Genomic DNA, 22,256 nt, shown 5'->3' with positions numbered 1-22,256 from the left:
AAAAGGACTCTCTGTTTGTGTGCTTGTGTGTGTGGGTGTGTATGTCTGTGGTTGTCATAAAAGTTGACATTTTATTTATATATTTTGGTTTTAAAATTGCTGACCCCAAAAACCTTTTTAATGGCAACTGTGGCTGTATGTCCCCTTCGCTCGTTTCACTCACCCACACCACCACTTTTTATGCGCTTTTCATGAGCTTTTCCCCGACTGAGCTCGTGTATATGTGTGTGTTTATTTGTGGCTCATTTCATAAACCTCTTACCGCAATGACATGTTCATAATTAAATGTTAAAATTTACTCTACATGTTCGGTGCTTAAGGGCAGGGGGTGGGGCAAAGGAAACATGGCTTCAAGTGCCTGGTCATAAGAAGCGTTTAACAAACGAGGGAATGGGAAAAAAATGCGACTATTTTTTATGTGCTAGCTCGGCAAATGACAGACAAGTATGAAGAATGGGAAAAACAATAGAAATGCAGGGGCGTAGGGTAAAAATATATTGTTTTAGAGGTTAGTTACGAGAAATCACACAAAAGTAGTTATATCTAACAGTTGCCTCAGGATCAGATCAGGATTGAAAATATATAACAATTTGTGGGAAAACTAGAATCAAACCCCTTTTCCATGCCCCTGCTCCGGTTTAGACCGCAAGATGTATGTTTTGGAAGCGCTTGTCGGGATTGTCACGCTCCGCAAACGGACTGCAAAGCGCAGGAAGCTAAGGAGCAAGGACGAGCTGAGCATTCGCGACAACTCCACATCTATCACATTTATGTGCATTTTTGTGGCACTCGAGTTGGCACTTGACCCGCTTCTGGTTTTCGGTTAGCAGCAGTGGTCATTTCTCCGGCTCTGGCTTTGGCTTTGGGTTTGGCTTTGCTTTAGCTGTGGCCATGTCTCCCTGAAAAGCTTTACACTTTCATTATGTTTTATTGTTTGCTTTTTTAAGGCACTGGTCGTCTCGCACACACACACTTACTCAGCAAATGGTTGCATGAAAGCCACTTACACAGATACAGATTTGCAGTAGCAGCTGTTGCTGTTGTTGTTGTTATTGCTGGTCATTTGAAAAGGCTTAAATATAATACTTAGGGCCGGGCATGGCATTCAATGTCCTTAGAAGCCAGAAGCAAACCAAATTGAGCAGGGAGGAGTAAACAAGTGAGCTGGCAGCCCAGCAAAGTGTGTGTGCGGAAATCAAAGCCTTAAAAGCATTTTGTGCAAAAATACATGAAAAGTGATTTCGGAGCGGGCCAAAAGGATGTTATTTGAATGGTTTTAGGACTGAGAGTAGGGCTTCCCCGAGGGGCTTTAAATTCTGTTCGCTCTGAACACCTATTTTTTAGTTTTTTACGAACGAAACTGTTATTTTTCCTTGGTTTTTTTCTTTCAAGTCATTTGCTTGCAATTCGTAGACTCTAGCGTACAAAGTTTTTGCTGAAAATTGAAGTCGAATCGTTGCCATAAATCAGAAATATTCATACAGTTCTGCCAGCCATAGCATATAGTGCCCTCTCTTTCGCGCGCTCTATATGGCTCTCCCTCTATTCGAGCATTACGTTCATGTGTTTTGGCTTTTTACGTGCATTTCTCCTTCTGCGAGCATTAAAATTGATTTATGTCGCCGGCAAGCGTCGAAAAACTAAAATTATGAAAGCGACCGAGAGCAGGGCTTTTCATGCTGAGTTATGTTTGAGTGCGGGTGACTACTAAAATGTTACAAAATGCTCGGCCATAGATGCTCATGCTGCAATCAAATATATCACGAGTGGCAAGCGGCAAGCAGGAGAGTCGGCAAATAAAAGCAAAAAAATCGAACCATTTTATGTCTCAATTTAGCCAGAGTTCTTAAAGCTCAGGCCCAAATTGCTGTGAAACTATGTAGTATATATTATTTAAAACCTACTTCATTAAACGTTGACTTATCGTTGACTTTATTCACTTAACGCTTAGTTGTTTTCCATGGCTCCTACCACTACATACTTACCATCGCCAGCTTTTCATGTTGCAAGCCCACAAGCGACGCCTGAAAGTATGCAGCGTTTTCTAGCCTCCTTCGTTGGCTTTTCTGGTATCTCAACTTTTATTCCGCTGCATCAACATTTGTCATGTTATTGTGGAAATTATTGTTGTCTGCTTTTATTGTTTGACTTCTGTCTGCCGCCCCAGACGCGTGCCACGCCTACCAGGCGTTCAGCCCCCCGGCTGAATGTTGTTTAAGTTTTTTTCCCTTTGTTTTTGCATTTTTAATTATAAATGCCTGGCAGCGTTTTGCTTGCGTTGCCTCGTTTTATTTGCATGTTTTCCTGCTGCTCGTACTCATTTCAAGAGTTTTTCTTCAAGGTGTGTGTGTTGTCCTTTTCTTTGCTTTACTTTCGGGTTGCCTGTTTATTAGCCACGTCGTGCGGACAATTTTAAACCCTTTGGTCGTGTCGGTTTTGGCTCTCTTTTCTCAGCCCTAAGCCGCTTTGCAGCTGTTTGTGTTTCACCTTTTGATGTTGGTCGCTTGAAACTTGGTTTTGCATTGCAAAGTTTTCCCTGGCAGCTGAAAAAAGGGTTAAAAACTTCCGTATAATTGACAAATGCTAAATAGGAAGTCGGACAAGTGCTGGACGCTTTGCTGCCAATTGTTTATTTCAATATTTAACCAAACACCAATGGTAGGAGGGGGGTGCTTCTATAAAGGAAATTGCCGGGGATTATGGTGAAAAGTAAGTGAACTTTTGAAATAAGCAAAATGGTCAGTCGGGAAGTGTGTATGCATGTTTCTGCTGCAGGGCGTATGCGTGATATGCTGCCGGTCTTACAGGCAATTTCAATTATGAAAATGCGATTAAACCGAAAACAAGTTGTAATCCCAGGACATATATACCGAAGAGCATGTGCAGCAACTTTCTCCTCCTAACTTGATTATGTACTCAATTGCCTGGCAAAGTCCTTTTTCCGCTCCTACTCCTCGAGAGTCGTAAAATGTTTTCAATTATAAAAAGCTTTTAGGTAAATCAGACCTGAAATGTGTTTCAATTGTCTTGCATTTTGTGAGCGTACAATTCAATTTGTGCGCAGGGGAAACACACAAAAGCAGTGAAAAACAAAACAGGAATCGAACTCAAATCGAAGTAGTAAGCAGGAACAAAAAAAAAATGAAAGGAAATGAATTAAATCGATTTGAAACAAAGAAAAAATGTAGCAGAGTTTCTATTTCTCTGTTTTTCATCTCGACAATTTATTGTTTTCTTCCACACAGTCCTGCTACTTCAAGCGGAAATAGAAAAGATCTGTATGGGCAAAAACTAGGAAAGGAAGCAAAAATGAGAAACTCATCGTGGCTTAGATTTTCTTTTGCCCCCCGGCATCGAAACTGCTTCCGTTTTAGGCACTCTGGTAATAGAGTATACGCAGGCGATTCCTCTTTCAATCGAGATTAGATTGAGAATAGTTGTTGTCATCGTCAGTTACCTTGGGCTCACTTAATTTGCAACTTAAACGGAGTCTGATAAAAAGAAGGATGTGCGAGGAAAAGTCCTTGCTAATCAGTGCTCCAAAGTGCTTTTTTCCACTTTATTTTCTTTTCTCGTTATTGGTGTCTTCATTTCGCTTTGTATTCATGTTTATTGCTGCAAAATCAAATCTTTTGAATACTTCAAGCCTCAAAATCGTTATTATCAATAATTAAATAACCTTTGAATTATGCTGCCAATAAATATTGAATAAACTCGCTTAATAGAATTCAACAAAAACCAAAATAGCTCATTAAATTGCAATATAAAGTTGAAATAAAAACGAGTTAGTGTACAAATATAAAATTTTTTAGTTTTCCCCAGCTGAAAACATTTGCCTCTTGTGGCTCGAAAACTTATGCCTTGGCAATCCCGATTTGATTGCTTGGCGAAAAGTTTTTGTTCATGAAATGGCTCGCTCACCTGGCGCTTAAATATTCAATTGTCTCTGAATGTTTAACTGTTTGAAAATGCTATTTATTTTATGCCTTGTTATGCAATCAAAATGTTTGCACTTGCTGCCTACGAGCAGCACGTGAAAAGCGCAAACGTAGCAGAAATTAATGAGAAATTATACGCGGCACTTCACAGAGCGTGGCAAATAAAAGGGTGGCTGGGTGGTTAGGATAACACTTGAAATTGTGTAAAAAGTGAAAACGCAAACTTTTGAGGAGAAAATAAAACGGAATAGTGCAGCTCGCAGCCGAAAAAGTCGACATAGTATGGTAACTGGATACAGCCAATGCTGATAGCTTTTTGTGGTGTGGTGGCGTTGGCAAAAGGTTTCGAGTGAACTTAAGTTAGTTACCTACCTGAAATACTCCGCTCAAGTTTTGTATTAAAAAACTTTCTCTCTTCTCTACTTGCAGGTAAATGACGTAAATTTTTAATTACTGGCAAAACTTGTCATCATCCCCATCACGGTCGTCGTAGTCGGTCGTCTCCAAAAGTTTTTCATCATTCGGTTGGCTGTCAAGTGTCAAGTGTGTTCCAAGCGGGCTCTCGGGTTCGAGTCAACTGAACTGCAGCTAACAAATAGCAAGCACAATGCAATTTGCCATGGGCTGCAGGTTATGGCAGAGCCACAAATCTTCGGACAGACTGACTGGCAGGATGAATGGCTGACTGACTGTTGCCAGTAGCAGGAGGCCAGTTGCTCTTGGCAGCAATAATCAAAACTTGGGCAATCATGAAAGCGAAATTTGCGATGCGCTCGAATGATGGGAATTTGGAATAAGTGCAGTCGCAAAAATAGGGATTAATTCGTTAACATAGAAGTTTTGAAATCATTTAGGTATGCACTAAAACCCTACTTATTCGCTCTTTTAGTGTCTTGATTTACATTTTGATCCTACATGTTTTGGATCATTTTTTTAAGTGGCACTACGAGTCAGTAGCGTTTATGGGCGGATGGATATGCATTTGACCATTCATTCAGCACGGAATGAGGAATTTCTGCATCAAATTAGCATGTTCTTTTCGGCTGGCTATCTCCCTCTCGCTTCTGTCTCTCTCTCTCTCTCTCTCTTTCCCGCACTCTATCTCCGGCTGAAGGGAAACCCCGAAAGGAAACGGAAATGGAAATTTTTACTTGGCAGGCGAAATTATCATGGGAACCAACGCCAACCAACTGAAAAGGAAGTTTGTTCTCCTGCAGCGAGAAAGAGAAAAAGGGAAAGAGAGAGAGAGAGAGAGATGCGGATGGCAAACGGAAGATGTAATTAGGGGAAAAGCAAAATGGGAAAATAATTAACACTCGGGCATAATTAATTGCACGCCACACAAATGACAAGTATCTCGGGATTTCAGCTGGAGCGGAAAACGCAGAGAGAACCGAAACAATTTGAAAGTGCATGCCGGCCACAATTAATTTGATTTCAGATGTTGCAGGGCTGCATTTGGTTTTCTAATCACATTACGTGCACGAAATTGATCCCATATAGAAGCAGAAGCAGAAGAAGAAGAAAGGCAAGCCAAACAGGATTGTAGAATCAGCATATTGAATTTAACTCCAAATAAACTGTTGCCATCTCCAGTTGTGTTTGATGTTCGCACTTCAGCCCAGAACGAGCCCTTTTGCAAACGAATCAAAAGTACTGGGCAGCATTCCAAGCATATTTCTGGCCGGGCATTATTGTGCTGCTGGAGCAGCTAAGTGAGGGCTCTACAGAAGTGGTAGCCATGCAAACCATTTGGAGTGTTGTTTCCTGGCATTTGGCCCACATTTCGTTGAATTGCTGCCAAGCGAAAAGATTTCTCCGCAAATAGATTTCTCATAAATCAACATTTCACTACTGCATGCATTTCGAAAGTTTTTTAATTGCCCAAATTTGAGCGGCGCCCAAATGCGCGCTATATAAATTTAACGTTTACATACTCGACTATCCACTTAAACCATAAGGAAAACATTTATTCTCTGTATGGTGTTTTGTACACTGGCGCCTGTCTATGGAGTTGTTTTTTAATTAAGAATACAAACAAGCGATGGTTTGTTCAACGGCGAAGTGGGCGGGTTGGGTATTTTGATTATTTTCGTATTGTCACTCGTTGTTTGCTGTGGGAATTTCAATCAGCGAGAGTACAAAAATAAATGCGAGTGACAGAAGAACTGTTCTTTAAGTCTTCACTAATAAATTCATTTCACTTTAAAACGTACATTTCATATATCCTAAAGAATTCGCGTTTTTCTGTACTATGTAGTATAAATCATTTGTTTTTCTGATATTTTTCAAGCTTAAGGGAATGCAGTGAAGTAACGAATTCGACTCGACTGTAAGTGTTAAAAATTTAAGCTGCATTTACACCCTTCGTTGGCCTGAACAACAATAATAAAGGGTGGCATCGTTTAACTGGCTTTCACGATGTATTCCTCCATTTGACATACAAATATTGCGAATGCGATCGATTCAATATGCCAGCGAAAATATTCGATGGCAAGTGTATCGACTGCTTATTCCTCAATGAAAGCCATTTTCCATGGGCCTTTTTAATGGCCATGTACCAGGCATTCGGCGTTACAATTATGTATGTAAGTGGAATTAATGCAGAGTGTGCTGCGGGTTGCGAAGCGAATGGAAGCGTGTTAAATTAATGCCCATAAATTGGCCAATAAATATCGAGAGGGAAATGTTTTTTAAGATGTGTATAATTTATTAATCTATTAAATGGGACTTCCTTGCTCGGTGCCTACCTTTAATGGTTGGCGAAAGGCAAACCGTGTTCAAAGGGCGTATCTTTTGTTAATTAAAGGGAAGCTGCAACCTTATTCTTGTAGCCTCACAGAATACCTTTCAATTATTTTTAGTTTAATAACTCTAACACCCTGTCCTTTGTGTTAGAAAATCTTTGTACAAAGGACTAAAAACCTTAATTTTTGCATATGGAAAAAAAAACTATTTAAAATGACTAAAAGTCAGCAAAACAACAAGGTGAAACAAATTGGTAAATTTTTTGCAGGAAAAGCAATATATACACACACACAACACATGTGATTATGTAACCCAATATACACTGAATGACATTTTGCGGGGCAGTAGAAATAAAATAACAAAAACTTGCATAATTTGTGCTGTTGGACCACATAGACAAAAACAGCAAAAACTGACGAGAAAATTTGTGTGCTGCAGACAGCTGAAAAACTAAACTTTCGATGCAACGGGACTGGGGGTCGGAAAAGTGGAATTGTGGCAAGTGGGAAATGGGAAATGGAGAGAGTGAAGGCCAGGCAAGGTCCAATAGCTTTTGTGAGTGTGTTCTGGCATTTTATTACAAAAGTTTACACGACTCTGTTGGCCCTGTTGATGCTGCTGCTGCTGCTACTGCTGTTTATTTTTGTGGCTAGCTGATTTTGTCATTTTATAAGCTTTTTAGTCGAAGAAGACTTTCCTCGGCAGCTGGAAAGGTTGCAAACACTTCAAAGTTGATAAACTGGCCTTTCCAATGTCAAACATCAGTTCTTGACCATAGTTCAACTGGCGTACTCAGTGTTGTTTAGACCAACACAAATCTGGTCAAAAGCGCCATTCTTGGGCTAATTTTTATTGAAAATATAAGGGTGTTTCTAATGTAGTTTAATTTAATATCAGCTTAAGCTTAAGCTGACTGAGCAGTCGCCGTTGTTTGACACCACTTGACCAAAAGCCACATAGCTATGGACATTTTCAGCTCTAAGTTTCTTGGCCAAGAACTATAACAAGCTTCGACTGAAACTGGAGAGCTGAAGCTGATGAAACCACGTAGCGACAAGCAAAATGCATTAGAGCTCAGCCAAACTGCTCGGGTAGCAAAAAATTGAAAAACTATGCCAACTAAAATTGAGTTAAAGCGAAAAAGTTACCAACTCCCATCCGCCCACTTGCCTCTGTTCTTCTGCCTCTTCTTTTGGCCACGTTGTCGCGGCTTCAGTTGACCACGAGTAATGCATTACAACAATGCTCGAATAGGACATGCTGTGGATCGGTCTGTTGGGTCCGTCCTAGTCGTCCTCTGCCCAATGTAATTAAGCAACTTACAAGCAGTAAACACACAGCATGCATGGGCAAACATTATTAGCCAGGAAGGCAGAAGGCAGGCGGCAATGGCCATACAGCACATACAATATTTAATATGCGATTTCTGACACCATTCACACGCGGCAGGAAAACGGGAAAACCCATTAAATGCTGAACTGTATAAAAGAACGACGGCCATTTATTTGACTTACGCAAATGCGTGTATATTTATATGTATGTGTGAGTGGGTCGGGTCAAATAAATGACACACCATAAGGCAGTGTGCTTACATTCTGCCAAACTCGTTCAGAAAAAAGATACACTTACACAAAAAGATACAAGTTTATATATGCGCAGTCGCATGAAAGTTTCATAATTGCAAAAGCATTAAAATTTAAGATAAATATTTCGATTTTGCAGTGGTTATTTGCTTTGATGTCGAATATTTGCTGAAATATAAATATAATATCTAAATATGCGTGACCATAATGAGTTTGTAAATAGTTTTAAATATTGTGATTTCTGCTGATATGTATGATGGCAATATTTGAACAAGAGAATTATTTTTTAGCTTTTACTTTTGCAAATTTGCCCATTAACGAACGCGAATCGACATTTCATGTTACATTTCTTTGGCACTGCGGTCTGTGGCCAGTTGAATACAGAAATGACCATGGCGTGGCCAAGTGTCATTAATGAGCGAGCCTTTTTCGGTGTTAATTTGGCAGGAAAAACTAACAGATTCGAATCAATAATTACATCAATTCCCGGCACTGGCCAGCATCGCTGTGCATTTTATAATTGGCTCTTCAGACGGAAAAGCGGCCGAATTGCGGATAATGGTCAGCCAGACCTGCTGAGTACTACTGCAACTGATCGATAATCAGACTAATGTGGTTGTGTCGGCTCGGTGGTATTCAACTGTGGCAGTCTGGCTTTCAACTGCTGCCGGTGGCGCACGTGTGATTGATGCCAGTCACGGCGAAAGTGTATCGCTAAAAGTCAAACTAAATCTAGTGCCAATGCCTCGGTTTCCTCGGCATTCAGCTGCACAACGAGTACAGGAAATGCTCGGAGGCAACTGGCAGCTGGCATCAGCAGCTACAAGCGACACTTTTCTCGATGCCAACCATTTTGCGGTGATTTTTAGCTCGTTTATCTAGAAACCGAAGGATCTCCGGACTGGTGGGTACAACTATACAATAATGCCGCCACAGCATTGCCAATGACTGCCGATGCAGTCTGCTCCTTGTGGCGCGGAACACATGAAATTTACGTGATGCTCCTAAACGTCAAATATTTTGTCATCCCAGCTGAGCTGCTCCTGGCTCCATGCTCCTTGCTCCATGGAAAGCTGACATTTTGATGAATGGCGGAAGATTGAAAAATGCAAATAACTAAGGAAATAACTGCGGAAGATATTGAAAGCTGTGTTGCTTGTGCGTTTGGCAGGAAGGAAATGAGGGGAATTGCTGGTGGGTGGAGGGGAGGGAACCCCTAAATCTCATTAGATTTTTAGTAAACTCCAGGGAAGTGCTTACACTGATTATATATGCAGGATTTATGTACTACTGAATTGCGGTTTAATGGGTTTAGTTGTGATTAAATATTAACGCTTTTAAGGCTTTTTGAATCCAATTAAAGTATTCTAGAGGCTTTGAAATTTGTCTTACATAACATATCATTTTCCACCTGACTTTTTTTTACTTTCCATCCTACCTGACCTGTCCACTCAAATCGTTTGTTATAAATTATCCGCTTCCGCTTCCGTGTTTTTTTCGGGTTGCTTTGCTGGTGACAAGATAAAAGTATCCGCTTGGCACGTGGAGTCAATTTAACGTGTTGTTGTGTGGACATAAATTACGAATTCAGTGGCGCCACTCGAAAGGACCCATAAACAGCGAACAGACGGAAAAATATTGGACTCCTGTTTCCAGAATGCAATGTAAAACCCTGAAAATCGGCTGTTTCTTTGGGGTTTTTACTCGAAAGTTGCAATTTCGCTGGCTGATTGCTGTTGGCGTTCGCAATTATAAACTTTATGATTAGTTGGCTGAGTCGCGTTAAAAGTTTTGGACAGCGTTTTGCAAGTTGCCAGCCCAGGTCCTCGACCAGTAAAACACCATGCTAACTCTCCCTTTTTGCTGTGGCAGTAGTTTCGCCTGTATTTTCGTTACAGGTATGTGGCTGAGTTGGCCAGCTATTTGCGGGGCTTAAAAGTTTGCTATCAACAAATGTGTAAATCTGCCCAACCAGCAGAGAGCTCAAAAAATGTTGTAAACTTTTGGCCCAGAACTACTACTCCCACCTTACACGCAAGTTTATGTATGAACATGTGCATTGGGGTTTGCCATATGGCATATATGGATGTGCTGTTTGTCGCCCACCTTATCGATTACCTATCCACCAGGTGAGGGTCGGCAGTCGCCATCGATGTGCTGCGCCCACTTTCCCTGGCATCGCTGGAAAGTTTGTCAATCGAAGCCGTCGGAGTAGAGAATAAAGGAACTCCCAAGCTGCTGGCTTGCCTGCCATACCGCGGGTGTGCCATAAAACTTTATCTAAATGCTCACATCGGGCCAAAGACGCTCATTACTTTCATTATCCTGCCGAGGAGCGAGTACAACGACGCTCAGTTGAGCGATTTGGCTGGAATTGAAAGGCATTTAATGGCATTTTCACTCGGTTTCGTGTGCATCGCATCCACGCCGGTGTAAAGTAATCGCCTTACGTAAGTTTACCAATTTAATAGCGTTTGACTCCACAAAATTCGATTACCACGATTTTTTTTGATACCCAAAAGTAGCTTAACTATATGCTGCTTATGCGTAAATATTATAATGAGCTTTGGTCTTACTTTTATGCTAACATTTTTGAAGTTGTTAAGATGAGCAACGTAAATGGACAAAATTAAACGACTGCCCCAAAAGATAGGCAACATTTTACACTAATTAAATAAAAACGACCCAAGGAAATGTAAATGAAAGTGAATAACTCATCGAGCGATCTCAAATGATAAATGGTGGGGGTGTGTTAAAAAGGGCGGTTCGAAAAGAGGGCGTGGCTGGCTGGCTGGCTAACTGAAGCTGTCTATTTTGAAGCGTTTTCCCGGCACTTTATGTTTGTCTTTTTAATTGTTTTCGCGACGGCTGCTGCTGTTGCTCCCTTTTTATTATAAATTGCTGGCCTAATGTTTTCCTTTCTGCTTTCCGCTCGCCTTCTAATGAGTTTCGGTCTCCTTTTGTTTGACTGATAGAACTGAGCCAGAAGTTTGCCAAATTTTCCATTAGCCCTTGCCTTGACCAACTCGTTTTTGCAACATTTTGCTGCCGTTCTCAGTAAGTTTAACAATAAACAAATATGCCAACAGGCACAGCGTGTCCAACTTTTGTCATAAATTTATGCTTTTTCTGCGTATTACTACTGCTCTTGTTTTGCCTGCCAGTTGGCGGACGGTAAATAAACTTAAAGTTTTTTAAAATAATGGCAATAGCAACTTTTCCCTTTCCTCCAAAGCGCCATGCTGGCCAACTTTAATTAGTGCACGTATTCCGGGCTTATAGCCCAGGGCGAAATGATAAACGATTCGATAGCGCAGATTGCTTTCGATTATTTTTCCATCTTCGTTTTAAATCCAGTCAAGGCGGCGGCGACAAATAAAACGTTAAGCAAACGACAACTGCAAATAGAATTTTAATTCAATTTGAATGTGCGCGAAGTGGGCGGAAACGGAAACGGGCAACTCTATTAACATCCTGTCGAGAGCTTCTCTGTTCGTGTCGGACCTCCTTTGTTTCGCTTCTGTCAGTGTAATTTCATTAAGCATAGAAGAAAAGGAGACGCCGAAATAGACGTTGGAATCTTCGTCACCACCACTTCGTCCTGTCCACTTAATTAGGGAATGTCGTCCGCCTAGCAAAAACACTGCATGCACCTGTTGCCCAGATTCGCCAGTGCATTATGCATGTCCCAGCCAAAAACCGTCCAAATCCCGCAGGTGCAATTGTGTTAGACTCTGCTCGCAGGTGTAAAATGCAAGACACTTGTCATATGTACTACTGCTCGTGTGTGTGTGCATGTGTACCTATATGTATGTATGTATTGGCCCAAAGGGGAAAACTGTCAATTGTGCGGACGCAGCTTGTTGCTGAAGCTCCTCGGCCAGCCTCACTGCCTCCATGCCTCCATAGCCAGACTGCCTGGGTGACGGGTTTTGTGTCAGTTGAGAACTTAAACTCATTAGCCGCCGCCGCCAGGTTAGTTATGCACATCAGGTCAGACCAGGCCAGGTACTTTATGAATTTTTCATCATGACTGAGCTCTGAGCGATGAGGGAGTTGCAGAAAAAATTTACTGCACTGGCAGAAAGCGTAGGAATCTGACTGGACTGACTGATTCTAAGTGTTAGTTCCCTAATCGAGGATTTTATTAAATATAATATAACAAAAGTTGCGGTTTAGTTTGCCTTGATGCCTAGTGGTTTAAGTTCTACTTCCTAGCACTTTTATTGAGCAGGATTTATGTGCTCATCCCAGTCAGTCTACATTTTCTTAAATAATGTTTATAAAAATAATCAAAAAGCATGAATTTATGTTTTCAAGTTTTTTCTTCTGTATAATAGTGGTGGTTCAGCTGGAGTCAAGTAGGCAGCCACGAAATTTGGGTCACCCACCGGCAGCTGAATTATATACACACTGCTATTTTCTTTTTTTCTTGTCGCTCAGTGTTCAGTGCAGCGAAAAATTGCCTTGTTTTTCTCTAGCACACATACTCGGAAAATGGAAAAACACGCATAAGTATTACGTACAACTAAACCAAGTCAAAAGGTGAGCAGCAAAGCGTTAAAAGAAAATCGTTTTAGTTGCAAGTGGGAGCGCAGGCACACGCAAATTGCTCGCCATTTAATGTTGCATACTTTTCCGACTCGCCCGAAATAATAATATTTACGCAGATGACATACACAATCTAATAATACATTTTGCTTCCGTCAGAAAAGTTGCCTGCTCACGTACCACAATTTTGGTTAAGTATTATACGGAGTATAATATTTTCGCTGACCCAGCTTATTTTTTTTTTTTGCTTGCATGCAAAGGAGCGCTGTATTTTCTTGCACATTTAAATATGTGTTCACGAAAAGTGCAAAAGTCGGCGCAAATTAATGGGAAATTATAAAATGCATGCGAGTGTAAGTGGGCAGGGCTTTTCCTCTCGAGAGTAAAGCAGCTAAAGCCACTGCTGCCTTCGGTGGAAATTTGTAACTTCAGACGGTGCAGGCCAACTGCAATAAGCCGAATTAAACACGGGCAGCAGGTGTGTAGTTGCTTAGAAACATTCACTCAACGTGAATGGAAATTTAATCTCAAGATTTGTGTGCACCAGTGGTAGGAATATTAAGTTATTAATTAGGGATTCTATAAAAATGTGTATACTCCTTTAAGGATTGGAACACCTCACCTGCTTTTAGGTATATTTTTCATTTTGAAGCATTAAACTAATCAAAGCTGATGGGTTGTGATGCTTTTCCATTGGGCCTAGCTTTTGTAATGTATATACTTTAGATGCCCTCAGACAATGGAGAGGAAAGGCAGCCTAGGACAACATTTGTATGCCCGCAGACAAGTAACTTTTAAATTATCCGATGGCAAAACACAAAGGGCGGCAACGAAATGAAAACTTGTGCCCCTTGCCTTATTTCAATATGCAAACATTGGCAAAATCGCAGGCAAATAAGCAGCTCACAAACATATAGGAGCACATAGGAGGAGCCAGACCCGAGCAGATGTATAAATCGAGCAAATCAAAAGTAAACAGACACAAGGAGCAACGAGGAACAACAAAGGCTTCTAATGGCAGGCAGGCAGTCAGGCATTTCCCTCTCGATCCTGTTGCTCCTTCTATTGTGAAAGAGGGAACGACAGTTTGTATTTGATTTGCATACATTGTAACACTTTTTCCCTCCACACCGACATGTGTCGCATATCCCCGTATATATCCCCGCAGATACAGGAGGACCAGAATCGTTTTCTGCCGCACAGATGAGCGCTTACATTAGTGCGATGCGATGCGATGGATGCTGCAGGAAATGCAAAATAAATACATGTGCATCTATGTGTGTATGCATATATATATAAAAAAGAGTTTCCCAGTATCCGTTGACAACATGCACTCTGCACATATCATATTGTCATATCATTTTTAGCCAGCCTTAATTTAAGCTGCACAATTTGCTGAGCGACAGCGAGTGGAATATTATCATCATGCCTGCATTTCCATGTCAATTAGTTGCAATTTCCAACGGCTGCCTGATAAGAACTTTATTGACAAGTTGCGAAACAACTTGAGGCAGGTGTCAGCTGACAGCAGGGCTCTTTTCAACGCTCCTGCTACCAGCAGCAGCACTCATCTCGCTGTTGGCAAACAAATAGCTGGCTGGCGTACACTTTCCCAGGGCAACTTCAACCTGCGCGAGTTTTAAGCACACATCTCTAGGGTTCAGGGCCGTGTCCAATTGCCTCGTGTGCTGGGAAATATTTCAGGTAGCCAGGTAGCCGGGTAGCTGGGCTGGCAGTCAGCAGCTTGTCATAACCAGTCTTGGCACTCGAGTTGCCGGGGTGCCAGGCTGACGGCTTGCAGGTTCTGCAGGAATGCCCACCTTGCTCGCAATCAATTTCATTCATTGCATTGCTCATACGCAACGTATGCCGACCGCCTGCAGGTCAACAGTTGGAAAAACTCCTGCTGTGACGTCTGCTTTGTTACGCAGGTAAATGAAAAATATTTGCCAGTCAGCAGCTCACATAGAATTTCCCTACACTCACAAGTATTACGAAATAAAAAAAAAAGAGGAAAATGTTGCCCTTTCTAGTCGATCTTCGCATTAGGAACATTCTCGCTACTCGACAACATCAATATCCTAGTTAAGCAAACAAAGCCAACACGGATACACATGGACAATTGCAATTGCAAATGGCTTCTAGGCGCAACATGGCGTATGCGCAATGTGGCTGGAGGGTCAGCGACTGTCAAATCTAAATCCGAAGCCAAAACTGTTTATTTAAGCTGCCCCTGCTCTTACTGCTTTGACTGTGACTTTGGGCCATGGCCATTTGATTGCACGTGTAACTCAGTGCACTAACTCCGACGAATTTCATTGGGGTTTTTTCTTCCCTTCAATGTGGCTTTTGTGAGCAGTTTTAATTGAATTTCAGCAGCCTGCCACATGGTTAGTGGGTAATTTATGTCTCTGTCATGTTTTGCGGCGAAATCGTTGGGCATTTTAACAGCCCCTCAAAGGCCAAAAGGCCCTTTGTTTTTGCCATTCTGCGAAGAAAGCCATTTTTAATGAAATTTTCAGCTTTGTTGGTCTGCCCAGACAGGCGAGAAGGCTTATGAGAACCGACAGGGAAAACTTTTGCATAAGTAGCCAGGGAGACGGACGGCTGGAGTGTGGGGGGTGTGGAGTGAAAGTACCTAGGAGATGGAATATTTTAAAGTTTATCCGAGGAGCTGGATGGCAGAAAGATTGACCTCTGACAAGGGGGAATTAAATTGAGAAATTAGGCAGGAAGCCACTGGCGAACGAAGGTCTCTGTGGCTGCCAACAGATTTAAATAGTTGATGCTACTGACAGTTCGTTTAAAGAGCCACAAATAGGATAAATTCTAATATATTTTATAATAATGTGCAAACTATTTCTGCCATGTTAATGGTATGGAAACCTATGGCACTCATAATTAGTTTCTAATTGGGTTATTATATGCAATAATGGCTGTCTGTCAGATAATCTAATTTGAATATTTCATACTTCACTTATTTGTTGTATTTCGACGAGTTTATTAGATCTTTAGCTGTGCTGATTTTTTCTCCAAGTGTTTCCTCTGTTCTTGTTCATCCTTTCCGGTTTCGGTTTAAAAACAAAGCCAATGATTGCCATTTTTTCTGTACACTATATTCTCGCAGTTCGATGGCTGCACTTAGTGCCTCGATATTCTCTGGCATATAGCAGTGGTAACTTGATTATGACCACCAGTGAAACGGGATCCTCCGGAGCTTTAAGGGGGGGCTTTCGAAATGGGGTTGGAGCAGAACTGGAACTCTTGTGCGCGTTTTCCGCATCCGCGTTGCTCAATGATCCGTGTAAGCACGGAAAACTCAAACCCAACGGAAAACCGAGAGAAGGAGCGAGTGATGTATGTGCAGTTGTAGCAGGGAATTGGCGAAACCCAGCTGAGGGCCACAGAATCCGCATTGATTGTGATAAATGGACATTTTGTCTGGGGGCCTCAACTGAAGAGGGCAACTCATTAAGTATTAAGTTTGTTGTTTATCGCTGGGGCGTAAATTTACACTTGATATTTAATTAATTGTTATATACCTACTTGGCTCTATATATTGTCATATGTTATGCTCTGTATTTATGGTACATGTGTGTGCCTACACACGTACAGATGAACGCATCGACGCGTCGATAAACAAAAACACATTTTAATTAATGAAATCCAATAAGGAACACAAACACACATACACATATATACAAACAGGGATTATAATCGCTAAGCTAGCACTCGAGGAAAAAGGACACACGCACCCACACAAATAAAGCATAAAAATGGGTAGCATAAAGTTTTCGCATAATTAATGCAGAAATATTTTGTAATGCAAGCAGGCGTTAAGCTCCAATGCCGGCCCACAAACACCTGCCACCCGAAAACCCACTTCCGTTTCCTGTTCCTGTTGGCACGGCTTACTGCTCGACATATTAATTAGTTTTCATATGATGAACTCGCCTGCCAGCGAGTCTCGGCAAAGTTTTAGCGCTTAATGAGGAAAGTTTGGCCTACAAAAAATGGTAGAAAAAATGGCCAAACTGTCAATTGGGAATGTTGTCCGATTTTCCCCAATTGGCGATATGACGCGGCCCAAAAGCCGAAGGCAAACGCAGCTGTCAGCATGTCAAATAAAAATCAAATTTCAAATGGATATATATCTATCTGTCTGCTGGCAGCGAGTAGATCCCCAAAGGAAACTCAAGCGAACGCAATGAAAATAAATTATCAAAGAAAGAATGGAAGCCACCAACCAAGGCAGTGAGACAGAACGAACTTTTGTAATATAAGCTAAAGTATTGAACCGCATGATGATGATTTCGTTTTTTAAGGCAAATCTCCGGCACAATTCCCAAAACTTCAAGGAAAATGACAGACGCAGACCAACAGCAATCGTAGTGCCGCCATTGTTCCCAGCCCTCTTCTTCTGCTGGCCTAGTCTTTTTATTCGGTTCTGTTTGTGTTCAGCGTTACCTCATTTTCCGCCCATATTTCCCGCCACCCGAAGGACACTTGGCTGTTATCGCAGTCACCGCTCCCAGCTTTCTCTTCACTGTTTTGGCTGTTATTGTTGGCAGAGCGCTGGAAAATATATTTTCCATAAATCAACATCAAAATGTTTGATGATGCGATAAATAGCGAGAAGAGAGAATAACAGAAGAGCCGTGAAAAATCGCAAGTGGAATTGTCGAAAGGAGAAAGGAAAACTAAGGTAAATACGCGAAAGAAATTGTTGAGAAATCCCCTAAAGGAATTCTTCGAATGGATTTGCCAAATATTTGGCTTAGCTGTCGGCTCTCTTTCTCGCTCTTATATTTTCTTTAAGTTTAAGTTCATTTAGTCCTTGTGTCATAATTTACAAACAATTTATTGCTCCCGACGTAGTCACAAATTGTTTACTTTAAAGTTTTAATTAAATTCCAACTTGTTTAATTCGTCCGCACATGAACGTGGGATAAATACACTCGGTCGTTTATGCGGCGGACTGAAAGTTTTGGTTTTATGTTGAACTTTTTTGGGATTTCGGTGACAAAGTTTTGCTAAGTTTAATGTTTAGTTTATAAATACTATAAATTACTCAAAAAACTTAACTCTTTACAAGTGCATAAATATAATTCACGAGCTCGTTTAACTAAATTTCTATATACGAATATTTGATCACTTCCTTTTCCCTAACCACGCTTCATGTTCATCCCGAATTCGTGTAATTGTCACGCATGAACTGCGTCCTTCCACTTGCCTCCCGCCTTCCGGAAAGTTGCGTCCGCCTTTGCTCGAGGTGTTCATTGTCGACTTGCCACGCTCTAATTAAAATGTTATCCATTCCCGTTCCACTGCCACACAGTACGGGCGGAGCATGTGATATGCGGCGACACACTCACACAGTCAAAGCAACCTCCTTGCGGCTGCACACACACATACAGCCGCACAGCCTCACACACGCAGACAAACACACCTGACTTTGACATTGCCAGGCTATTAATTAGTTAAACTCAAATTGACACTGGAGATAATCAAAATAGAAACATTCGGTTAGTAGAGGAGCTACAGTAAATACATATACCAGTGCTGGAAAATGGATTCCAAGGCATATTAATCAGGCGCATTTCTTTCGGTTTGCCCACATTTCGTGCTAATTCTTGGAATCCGTGACTTGTGTAAGCTATTTAAGTCGGAGGAGGACAAGACAAACATTTGCTGACCTTACTCGTTTTTCGTTTATATATTCGACCTAAGCTGAAAATACTCAAGTGGCCAGAAGTGACAGAAGACAACAAGCTGTGAGCTGTAAAGTTTCGTAATAAAAATGCGACTTCGGGCCGAGGCTAGTTGTAATTTTGCATTTGTTTACTGTATTTTAGGTATAGTTTTTAACCATGTCGAGTGAGCTCTTCTTCTTCAGCTTCCCAGCCGAGTGTGTAAACAATAACAAATTTTTGCATAAAACGTTTATGTCGACGTGGTTTCTCTGTGGGCTTTGGTTTTCAGTTAAGTTTGGTTTGGGTTGTGTTACGGGTTTTTCGGGGGCTGTGGCGGTGCTGCTTACAAGTGCAGAAGTTTTGAGGTTAAGACGCTTGAAAATATAACTGCACACACACGCACACATGCACAGAACTCACTCACACGCACGCACGCACTTGAGAACAGCAAAGTTGCTGCTTGGATGCATTTGTCTCTTTGGATTTTAACTTTTGCTACACCAAGGAAAAACTTGTAGATTATAATACTTCCAATTGGCACTTAAACACCTCAACTTCAAAATCTTCCGTTTGCACAGATTAAAAAGTTATTCATTTGGTTTTTATCATTTCAAATATGGTTGAAAATGTTGTATTGCCCAATGTATTATTTCTTTAAAAATAAGCAAAGATATCCTTATATGTATATGCTCTACAGAAACAATCATGCTAAAATACTCCATAAATGTGTGCAGCAAACAGCAGTGTTGTGTGTGTGTATGTGAGTGAGCCTGCTCGAGTGTTAGTGGGTGTGTGTGGGGTATGCTAATTGCATACTTATTAAAACAGTTTCGTCTCCATGCTGGAAACGAACCAAATGTTGTCGATGTCCTTGCTGTAGAATTTCCATTTAAATATTTCTAGTCCGTCCACTCTCCACTCTCTCTCTCTATTTACGTACAAGTACTTCCTAATTTAATCAGTCTGCTAAATAATAAGAAAAGCATCTCCCTTCACTCAGGATTCTGTAGAATTTTGCTCGAAATGCATTTCATTCGTAATTAAATGCACTTTGTTGTGAGGCAAATAATATTTTAACTAAAGACTCGACAAACTAAACTGGCTAACTAACCCTGAATAACCTCTTTTTCGTACCTGACCCCACAATATTCAGGTAATCCCTGAAAGTTTGCCAACAACAAAAGCGTAAATACCCAAAGGACTTAACAGTCGCATTACGTATTCCAGAGTCTCATCCAAAATACGTATACGCACTGGTTGCCCCTCCTCCAACTCGAGTCTTCCATAATCGTTTTGGAAATTTATGCGTCAAGGGCCACAGGAAAATGGGTTGAGCACATGTTTTGTGTTGCTCCTTAGATGCCTGCCTACTTTCTTGTTCTTTGTTTGGTTTCAAGTTCAAGCATCCTTGAGAAGCATTAGGCCGTGTCCCTCTGATGTGGATATTAGGCCCCCAATAAAAAGTAAATTATGATTATCTTAGCCGACCCTTTGGACTTGTACCATCGATTCCGGACTCAAAGAAACAACAGTAGACACTTTAAAGCTGTATTCTGTGGTTTTCCTTAATGAAAAGGAGCAGATTTGAAACTAAAATTGAGTTTTAAAGATTAAAACATAAAGAACTAAAATGCCGTGAATGCTCCGTGTGTTTAAATGTTTTCTCTTGCCGATGGAGTAACGTAGCATAAAAATTTGCCCATATAATTTTGGCTTGTTTGGCTTTTGGCCAACGGCGGCTTTGTGGCCAAGAGCGGGGCCTGCATAATCGGTGATTAGTGTCTACGTGTGAAACGGGAGGATCTCGCTGGCCGCAGGACCTCGTTCGCTCTGCGCCGCAACAGGATCCGCAGGGCCTTGTGGGTCATAAATTCGCATTAGAAGCAGCACGCGGACGCGAATTGGACGCCATTGCATCCACTAATAAGCTGGACGCATGTTATCCGCTGTGGGCGTGCCGCCGAGTGCTGCATGGCACTCGGAAAAAGGGCGGCCCGGCATTCGCACACACCCTCACGCATAATGAACTCGAGCTGAGCTCAACGCAAGCGCTTAACTTAATTAAAAAGTGCATTCTATGCCAACCAGGCGCACCGCGCTGCCTCGCTTTATTTTAGCGAAAGCGTTAAACGTCCGAAACGGGCACTGAAATGTAACCAAGAACACGCAAAGTGGGCGGCGAACGTGGTGGGCGTGGCATTTTCGCATATTTTGCCGTGAAAATATATATATATTTTCCAACGCACTGCGGTCGAAATTCAGCGAAAATTCCTAGCTGTTCTATCTCCATCTAATTTATGATGACTCCCGATAGCTGGTTTGCAAATGTGTTGGTGGGAAAGGGCTATAATAAAATCAATTAAAACGCATTTCGATGCGAGCGAAGTCGGTGACCCTTTCGGCATTCAACTTTGATATACCGCACAAATTTAATTAAACAAGTTATTATAGTTTAATTGGATTTTTGTTATGTAAATTGTTTGTTTTTCATATATTTATATACACGTTTCGTCAATTTTTTTTTTCTGCGCTTTGCTCATGTTATCATAACACAGGTCCAATTAAATGTCCTGTCCATAATGAAAGGTGTAATAACAGCCAGACGACCTTTGACCTGTGTACTGAACCAGCAATTTGCTGTAATGCGACACTTTAATTGATTTTCATTTGCGTCAAATTAACGTCCTTCGATTGGAAAGTAAAACAAAAATGGGAGAAAAAAAATCAGGCGGATTGCGGAAAATATGATAAATGATAAAAAGGAATAACTTCAATTGGTAACTGTACTCATTTGCAAGGTTGTCAAGAATGATAATTGAAAAATCACACAAATTGTTTGTAACGGATAAGTTGGTTACGCATTTTTTGCGGTAGCTAAAATGGAAAACAAATATATATGCTTTTTGGTAACTAAAAAAAGATGTTTGCATGCAGCTCAATGGTTTGTAAACCACAGTAATTTGCGAAGTTCTGCAACAATCTATGGCTAAAATATATATCCTTTGCATGGTCCATTTATCAGGTGGTTGAAAAATGTATGAGTTTCTGTCTGAACCGCATTCCCACTGCCATTTACAAATTAGTTTTGCTGACGCTGTGCTGGATCTCTCTCTAAATCATTGTTAATTGCATAATTTATGAAAACTCGCGTTGATTGAATTTAAGCTGACGTTGGTTGGATGGCACACGATGGGAATTGCAGAAAGATGGCGGGGGGCTTGTCATTTGGAATTCGGCAATTGAATTTTGGGAGCTCATTAATTTTGCCTTGTTTGTCATTGACTCATCATCATTGGCTGTGAATATGAGTTAACTGGTTGAGTGGCTCCTGTGTGTCAGTGGCCTTCATTTGGCTATTGATAAACTGTCCGTCTGCGGTTTCCTGCGAAATCCTGCCGCCTGCCATCCCGTTGATTTTCGCCACGATTTTTTTGTTTGTTCAATTTTTCGCACTTTGCACATTTTCAGAGCAATTAAAATTGATTTATGGTGTCGAGACAGCTCGCAGCTCCAGTCAAATGCACTGTGGGCCATATATATTGCGTTTTTTTGGCGGCGTTGGAGCTGTAGAAATGGCGTCTGTTTCTCTTGGACCCTATTTTCTAGTGGACAAGTTTTTGGCACACTCGTGTGAGTTCTGTCTCTGGTTTCTCCTTGTGTAATTAGGCAGAGTAATTTATTTTTATTACTATTCATTTTCAGCCGGCTCTTCTTCGCTGACCACTTAGAATAAGAGGCAACAA

The 22,256-nt window shown here is 41.2% G+C and overlaps 1 protein-coding gene across 5 annotated transcripts in view; it reads left to right on the top strand.

Annotated features, from left to right (window-relative positions):
* The window catches only part of LOC6615381 (syndecan), an 87,373-nt gene that overhangs the window by 39,260 nt on the left and 25,857 nt on the right, over nucleotides 1-22,256 (top strand). The gene's annotated exons all lie outside the window — the stretch shown is intronic.

The sequence above is a fragment of the Drosophila sechellia genome, chromosome 2R, assembly GCF_004382195.2.
Source record: "Drosophila sechellia strain sech25 chromosome 2R, ASM438219v1, whole genome shotgun sequence".
In the NCBI taxonomy this organism is placed as follows: Eukaryota; Metazoa; Arthropoda; class Insecta; order Diptera; family Drosophilidae; genus Drosophila; species Drosophila sechellia.
This window is presented reverse-complemented; position numbering and strand designations above follow the sequence as displayed.